This window comes from Lipotes vexillifer, unplaced genomic scaffold (assembly GCF_000442215.2).
Source record: "Lipotes vexillifer unplaced genomic scaffold, Lipotes_vexillifer_v1.1 scaffold412, whole genome shotgun sequence".
NCBI lineage: Eukaryota > Metazoa > Chordata > Mammalia > Artiodactyla > Lipotidae > Lipotes > Lipotes vexillifer.
The window spans coordinates 273,281-282,523 of NW_006798464.1; positions in this window are offsets into that span (position 1 = coordinate 273,281).

Genomic DNA, 9,243 nt, shown 5'->3' on the forward strand with positions numbered 1-9,243 from the left:
TAGGGAAAAGCAGAGAAACACACTTAACTACCAACGACATTTCCTCATCAGCCGGGCTAGCCAGCTCTCTCTGGCCTCCTACCCCCATGCCAACCCCAGAAGTCCGCTTGGCGCAGACCATGGGCACGGAGAGTTCCTTCCCAGCACAGCAATTAGATCCAGACATGGAGCAGATGCACATTCCCAGGGAGGACAGGTCCCCAGGCCTTGGCAGGGACCCCCGTGGCTGCCCATTGCTGGCAAGGCCATCAAAAGGAGGTAAGGCGTGGGAGCCGGGCCCTTGGAGGGACCACCACAGGACCCGCCGAACTGCCATCAGGTCTTGGCAGGAAGAGAAAACGTTTTTGCTCTTATAAAGAGCAGAGAGAAAGGCAGCATGGCCGGACAGGCCAACTTCTGCCAGTCTTCAGGGGAAGGAGAACAAAACCCTTTTATCTCCAGGTCCTAGAACCTTCTGCCAGGCTGGGCCACTGGTTGGTTCTTTCCCAGCTCTCTTGGCACCAGGAGGTATGGCAATCAGAGCTGCCCAGGCCCATTGAGGAAAAGCCCTGAATAGGCACACCCAGGAGGCCCAGGCCAGTGGATGCTCCCTCCCAGAATCAGCACAGGCTTTGCATTCAAAGAAACCTGGTTAGCCATCCAGGCTCCGTAACCCCGGGAATCTCAGGGTCCTATTATTTAAAATAATGAGGGGAGGTTATATTGCAAAGTAAAGGAGGTGAGGTGCAGACTGCATGGATAGTGTGCCACCACTGGAGAAGGCGGGCGAGGGGACACGATATTTACACACGTTTGCTTGTGTGTGCATGAAGCAACTCTGGAAGGATAAACAAAAAATTGCTGCCAGGAAAGGAAATTGGGTGGCTGAGGATCAGGGGAGGGAGGGAGACTTTTCAGAGTGTACTTTTTGGAACTTTAAAGTTTTGAATTCTTTCAATTACTATATATTAAAAAATAGAATTTGAATTAGAAAACAACACCCAAGGGTAGCAGTGAGTACCTCACTGGATTGCTGTGAGGATAAAGTGAGTTAACATAAACAAAATGCCAGCAGGATGCCCAGTGCGTGACAGGAAGTGGTGTTAAGAGTGTGGGGTTTACAAAGCACACGCACGCACACACACACGCATGTGCACTGGCTCGCACCGCTGAACAAGGAACGGTGCAGAGCAGGCACGGGTGGGGCCCTGAGGTCCAGAAGGGACCTGACCAAGGTCTCACAGCTAAAAGTGATGGATGGTAGATCTTGGACTGGAATCCTGTTCCCAGGGGCCTTGGGAACCTTTGTAGAAACTAGAAAAACTATTAAGATCTTTGCAGACACCAGCATCAAGTAAAAGTCAGACCTTTCCATGATGACCTGGCTTTCAAGGTCGGCCTTCAGAAGAGCAAGGGGCCCAGACCCTGGCTGAACAAGGCAGGACTTTGGGCTGGGGCCTAACGGCAATGAGGTTGGATCCAGAATCTAGCCTCCTGCCAGACCAGGTTCACCCCAGAGGCCCATTCGCAGAGGGAACACTTTTCTATCTGTGGTTTCTCCTCCCAACTCCAAGCTCGGCATCAGCTGGAGATGAACCTTTTCAAAATGCCCACACTCCCTTCCCCACTTCTCCACTGACATTGCATGGCCAGTTAGTTCTAGCCATTCAGCTGTGCCTTGGGGACATCAAGAGGTCTAAGGCACCTCTTAGAGCTTCTAGCTTAATCTGAAGATAGGTCAGGAACAAAGAGGTTAAGCGCAGACTAGTATATGTTCTTGGAGTCCTGGCCCTGCTGCTTCCCAGCTATGTGGCCTCAAGTCAGATACTACACTGCTTTCAGCTTCCACTTCCTTGTCTGGAAAATGGATTTGATAAAAGCAGCTGCCTGGCTTGTTTTGAGGATTAAATGAGATAATCCATAGAAGGCATGTAAACTGTCCAGAGGAAGCACCTGACCCATAGCTCTATCAGCTACTATTGTTTTGCAAGAGAGAAGGGGAGAAGAGGCATTTCAAGACAGAAAGGACCGAAGGTTGGATGAGTGGTGTAAGTCTATACTGCATAGTTGGGATTCCCAGGGGTGATCTAGCCCCATGAGGAAGTAGATCTTAAAATGAGCCTTGAAGCAGAGAAAAGAAGGAGAGGGCCTTCCATGAAGGAGGATCAGTGACAGCAAAGATATGAGTTGAGAATGAGTTTGGTGTATTCGGCTGGGGAGACCAAGGCAGCAGGCTCTGTCTTTGGGGAATTGGCCCCTCATCCTCCAGATGAGAGCACTGGGGTCTAAAGCCAGCCTCTGCAGTCCTCCCCTAACAGCATCCAGGAAGGGCCAGAGGTCACCCAGAATTCTTGCTCGCAACTCATTTGTGTCAGTTTACCTCTTCCCTTTGGGTCCAGCTGCTCAAATTCAGAGTCAGGATGTTCCATTCCCACTCCTGGGCAAGACCAAGGCAATGGGTACAGGTGGCCTGATCCTGTGCCCACTGCCCTCGCATTGATTCTACCCCACACAGGAGCATGGCTTCACAGTGGTCAGACTCTTCCCTGGTTGGGCAGTCAAAAAAACTGAGCAACATCTTTTCACAAGAATTATATGCTCCTTATCAGGACTTTAGAAAATATGGAAGCATTTTAAGAAGGAAAGAAACAATATCTTAATCCTCTAACCCAGAAGGAACCACATCATCATTCGGCCACCTGTGTTCTTTTCATCTTTGTCCCATGGATGCAATTTTGACAAAGTTAAAAATTGTGCCATGTGTGATAGGCAGCCTTCTAAAATGGCCCTCATTGACCCCCACCTCTGGGTGGTCACACCTTGTGTAATCTCCTCCGCTTGGGTGTGCACTGGATCTGGTGACTTGCTTATAATGAATATAGTATGACAAAAGTGATAGAATGTCATTTTCTTTTTTTTTTTTTTTTTTTTTTTTTACTTTGGCCACACCACTCGGCTTGTGGGATCTTAGCTCCCCAACCAGGGATTGAACCCACACCTCAGCAGTGAAAACATGGAGTCCTAACCACTGGACCTCCAGGGAATTCCCAGAATGTCATTTTCAAGATTAGGTTATAAAGGACTGAATTGCATCTTGCTGGCCTTCTCTCTCTCTGGCTCTTCTCATATGCTTGCCCTGATAGAGAGGGCCACCCAGCAAGGAACTGAGAGCAGCCTCATCCCAACAAGCCTTGAGGTCCTGAATCCTACCGACAGCCATGTGAGTGAGCTTGGAATCAGATCCTGCCACAGTTGAGTCTTCGGATGAAACCACAGCCCTGATTGACACTTTGTAGCTTCTCAAGAAACTCAGAAGCAGAGGACACAGCTAAGCTGTGCTCAGATTCCCAACCCACACAAACTGTGGGATAATAAATGTTTGTGTTGTTTTAAGCCATAATGTTTTATAATAATGTGTTATGCCTTGATATATAACTAATAAACTACATATATAATTTTATAAACTATTTTTAAAGCCTAATCTAATGATGTAAGTATTCCCCTTATGTTATCATAACTCTGCAAACATCACGTCTGCTTGTTATCCAATTCTTCATCCATGATTTGTTAACCATTCTGCTATTGTGGAACATTTGAATTATTTTCCAGTTTTTACTCTGTAGTTGACATTTTTATGCATAAAGCATCATCCTTAAGATGATTTCTTCAGAGCAGATTACCATAAGAATGATTGGGTCAAAGAGTATGACACAGGGGCTTCCCTGGTGGCACAGTGGTTGAGAGTCCGCCTGCCGATGCAGGGGACACGAGTTCGTGCCCCGGTCCGGGAAGATCGCACATGCCGGAGCGGCTGGCCCCGTGAGCCATGGCCGCTGAGCCTGCACGTCCAGAGCCTGTGCTCCTCAATGGGGGAGGCCGCAACAGTGAGAGGCCCGCGTACCGCAAAAAAAAAAAAAAAAGAGTATGACGCAAGGACTTCCCTGGTGGTCCAGTGGTTAAGACTTCATCTTCCAGTGCAGTGGGTGAGGGTTCGATCCCTGGTTGGGGAGCTAAGATCCGACATACCTCATGCCCAAAAAAGAAAAATAAAACATAAAACAGAAGCAATATTGTAACAAATTCAATAAAGACTTTAAAAATGGTCCACATCAAAAAAAAAAAAAATCTTAAAAACCAAGAAGAATATGATACATATCGTTTAACAAGATGAGTTCTGATAAACTCACCACCCTATCTCTTTAAGGTACAGTTTATTCTCTTTTAAACCCTGGATCTTGACAAAGTTGCCATAAGTTCAGGCTGAGACCCAAGGTTTTGGCTGCGGTTACAAGTTAAGATCTTAGAGAAGCCATAAAACAAGAGGTTCAGGTTCAGTTGTTGTTTTGTTTTGTTTTTCAAGAGCACTTGGTACTGAAGATGACCCAAGGTCACCTTCTAGGTTCTGTTTACCACAAACTCCAACTGTATGTCTCAGCAAACCAGTCTCTTAGGGGTCCCATCTACTGCTGTGTGACCTCAGGCAAATTACTTAACCTCTCTGTGCCTCAATGTCAGATACAAAAGTGGGGAGTAAAAATAACTTGTACATCACAGAGGTGTTGTGAGAATTAAATGATTTAAAATATGTAAAGTGCTTAGAACAGTACTGGCACATACTCGATGCTACGTGTGTGTGTTCTCATTTACAGGGAAGCGCAGTGTGATGGTGAAGAGTCAGAGCTGGCTTTATATTCCCCCTTTGCTGATTACAGGCTGTGTGACCTTGGGCAAATAGCCTCTTGTAGATTTAATTTCTGCATTTGCAAAGCTAACGGAAGCTTTGGACCCTTCATTTGTCAAGGTTCTGGACCTAATTTTGTATTTATTATTATATAATTGCAATTTAATTTTTTTAAAGAGGGGCCCCCAATTTTATAAGCTTCAGAGCCTCACAAACCTGGATCCATGCCTAAGAAGAGCAACAAAGTAATAGCATGCACAGCATGGTAAAGATTAACAAGGTAATGTATTTAATGACTTAAAGTCAAGTCTGACAATAGAAAGCCCTGACTGTGTGTAGCAGCTGCTTCCAATTTCCATTTGGAAATTCCCCGAATTTCAGCCTCATCCTCCCGCAAGAACAAAGCCACCACAACTGAACACAGCTGGAGGCCGCATTTCCGGCCAGGGCCTCGTGCGTGGCCTGCCAAGGAGATGAGCAGACAAGAGTGAGGTCCCTGAATCAGCTGGTCTCGAGCGTACCAGGTCAGAACTCGCCCTCTGTCCCTGGGCAGTGTGGGCTGAACATCCTCACTGTCCCAAAGGCCCTCAAAGCAGCAGCCCCAGACCTGGGCCCTGATAGAAGAGCTCCTCGGAGCATCTCCCTGTGACCAGATGTTCCATGATGCTGGGGGACCTGACCCGAGTCCAGAGGTCGACTGAAATTCTGGGTCAATCCCTGGTTCCCTGGGAAGGGGTGTCCTCTGGGGATAGAAGCATGGGCCACCACATCCTTTCCAAAGCTGCAGAGCCCTCCCTAGTCTCAAAGTAAGGCCGGAGGGGTCTGTGGCCCAGCACACCCTGAACTGCAGTTCACACCACCTAGCAAACAAGATCATAGCTAACCCTTATATAATAGTCTCTAACTCACCGAGCACTTAGCAAGCGTTCTGGGTTTTTTTGTTGGTTTTTTTTTTTTTTTTTTGCGGTACATGGGCCTCTCACTGTTGTGGCCTCTCCCATTGCGGAGCACAGGCTCCGGACGCTCAGGCTCAGTAGCCATGGCTCATGGGCCCAGCCGCTCCACGGCATGTGGGATCTTCCCGGACCGGGGCACGAACCCGTGTCCCCTGCACTGGCAGGCGGAAGGAGTTCTGTTTTTTAAGTGTTGTATTAGTTTCCTGTGACTGCACAAATAAATAAATAAATAAATATAAATAACAAGCCACAAACTTGGTGGTTTAAAACAACAGAAATTTATTCTCTCACAGTTCTGGAAGCCAGAATGCAAAATCAAGGTGTTGGTTGGGCCACGATCCCTCCAAAGGCTCAAGGTTGAGAGTGCATCCTCGCCTCTCCCGGCTTCTGGTGGCTCCAGGCATTCCTTGGGTTGTGACTGCATCACTGCAAGCTCTGCCTCCAAGTTCACATGGCTTTTTCCCTGTGTGTTTCTGCCTCTTCTGTCTCTTATAAGGACACTTGTTATTGGATTTAGGGCCCCTGTGGATTATCTGGGATGATCTCATCTTAAGATCCTTACCTTAAATACATCTGCAAAGACCCTTTTTCCAAATAAGGTCACATTCACAGGTTCTGGGGGTTAGGAGGTACACATGTATATTACATGTATTAAGGCTTATCAACCTCACGACAACCCTGTGAAGATGTGCTTATTTTTCTAGATGGAGAACACAGGCACAGACAGTTTAAGGAAGCTGACCCAGATCACACAGCTAGGAGGTGGTGCAGACCACATTTGAACCCAGATGTTAGCAATCACTATACTATGTTACCTCTCCTGTAGGTCCCAGGACCTCAGACACATGATCCTCCGACAGTGATTGAGGGGCAGGGACATAGTAAGCCAAAGCTTGGGAAATAACCTCGCAACCCCATACACACCTAGACATTTTTATTGAACAACTGAAGTCATATTAAAATGGACAATGTAGGTAGCCATGGGCAGGGGTTCAAATAAAAGGGTAAGTGTCCTTTCATTCACATTTTTTATCCAGAACAGTGCCTAGAATATAATAAGCACTAAATGCACGCTGGCTGTTACCATTATTGTTGTCCAAACTCCCAGGAGCCAGAGGCAGGAAGGGGGTGCTGGCAGGCCCATGGGGGAGATAGTCTCTTAGCCCTGGCCTGGCAGGCAACTCTGCTAGCAGTATGACCTGGCACCCCTGTCCTGAAACGTGGCTTGGTATCACTCTACATGTATTCTATGGGGAACTGACATTAAAATTAGGATTCGAACTACATATCAAAAATCAAACTGGGATTCCTCAATAAATTAAGCAGAGAAATATCATACAATCCAGAATCCCACTCCTAGATATATTCCCAAAAGAATGGAAAGCAGGTATTCAAACAAAGACACGTACACAGATGTTCATAGCAGCACTATTCACAATAGAGGTGGAATACAGCCCAAATGTTTATCACCTGATAAATGGATAAACAAAATGTGGTATATTCATGCAATGCAATATTATTCAGCGTTAAAAGGAAGTGTAGTACTGATACACGCTAAAACATAGATGACCCTTAGAAATACTATGCTAAGTGAAAGAAGCCAGTCGCAAGTAGCCACGTATTGTATGAGTCTGTTTATATGAAATATCCAGAACAGGAAAATCCATAGAGAAAAAAAGCAGATGAGTGGTTGTCAGGGACCAGGGGACAGGGGAATGAGGAGTGGCTCCTTAAGAGATAAAAGGTTTCCATTCGGAGTGAAGAAATGTTCTGGAACTAGACAGTGGTGATGGTTGCACAACATTGTGAATGTACTAACTCCTACCGAGCTGAACACCTTAAAATGGTTAAAATAGCGAATTTTATGTTATGCATATTTTACCAAAACAAACAAAAAATATCAAACCAGAATCACAATTCTGCTCCTTCAACTCAGAAGTGTAATTGGTGGCTATGCCCTTCCAAGCCTAGATGACAGGACCCTACCTTGCTTTTGTTTTTTGTAAACATCCAAATGACTTATTTTTCTTTTCTTTTTCTTTCTTTTCTTTTTTAAGAAAGTCATGGAACGAAGAACCAAAGAAGGTCAGTGTCACTCGTAGTAAAATCCCTGGTGATAACACAAGACAATAATGAGGAGGTTTGAGAGCAGAAGTAAACAACAGTAAAAGGAACAGTAGCTGATGGAATGTGGGAGGGGAGGACGCAGGAGAGGGGCGGCCCAGCAGCGAGTCAGCCTGGAGGCTCAGCATCCCTCCACCCGCCGGCCCCTAGTGGAGGCTGGGCTCACAAGAGGGACACGCCTGGTAAACCGGTCAGGATCCAAGGGTCCCTGGAATCCCTTCCTGCACCTGTTCTCTCCCTCCCTATGGCCCCTCCTCCACTTCCAGCCTCCCTTGCTCAAGAATCCAGCCTCTTGCCATCCTAAACCAGAGCCTGCATGAAGAACCCATCTCTCCCGAAGGCAGGCATTTCACACCCAGCTCTGTCCACCCCTCCTGCTTGTGTGGTCCCTTCCAAGCATGCCCACCTGATCTCCAGCTGCACCCACACTTTCTAGACCAAAGAGATCCCCCCAAAGTAAAGATTCCAACCCAGCGATGCTGGGTGAGACAGTGGCAAGGGCACTGACACCTGGTCTCACATCCCCCTCTCCTTTGTGTGACCTTGATGGTGTGACCTTGGTGAGTCACATACATTCCTCTCTCAGCGCCATAAAATGGAGGAAGTGACACCACCCGGCCCACCTTACCTGAGTGTCATGAAGATAAAGTGAGTTGCTGTGTGGGAAAGTGTCTTGCAAATGAAAAGGTGTGTGACAAAGACACATTGTGGTAATAGATTCCCAGCCTGATGTGACACATCCACCTCCCGCAGTGACCTGGAAATACTCGGGGACCCTCTCCTATACCCCGGGTGTGTCTGTACATCCCAGGCCACGGCTCAGCGAGGCTTCCTCAGTGCCTGGTTGGACAGTGTCTGGAGCACATCCTCTGACAGCCAGCTCCATGGGACCCAGCTCCCCCACTCCTCCTGACTTCCTGCGGATACCCAGCCCCAGGACCAGAGCCACCCAGGAGGCAGCTCTCTGATGGCACAGACCCAGGCAGGGCTGAGTGTCCTCACAGAGAGAGAGAGATCCGCTTCCCAAAGAAAGGGCTCAGAATCACTGTCTTGGGACTTCCCTGGTGGCACAGTGGTTAAGAGTCCACCTGCCAATGCAGGGGGCACAGGTTCAAGCCCTGGTCCGGGAAGATCCCACATGCCGCGAAGTAACTAAGCCTGTGCACCACAACTACTGAAGCCCTTGTGCTCTAGGGCCCGCATGCTGCAACTACTGAGCCCACGTACTGCAACTACTGGAGCCCGTGCTCTGCAACAAGAGAAGCCACCGCAATGAGAAGCCTGCGCACGGCACGCAGAGTAGCCCCGCTCGCCATAACTAGAGAAATCCTGCATACAGCCACGAAGATCCAAAGCAGCCAAAAATAAATAAAAATTTTTTTTAATTCTTTAAAAAAAAAAAAAGAATCCCTGTCTCACACAATGCTTCAAAGAAAATAAAAAGGGGTTCTGTGGTTGGAAAAGAAATTCTGCTGACCCAGGTCTAACCTTCCCCTCTTTCCC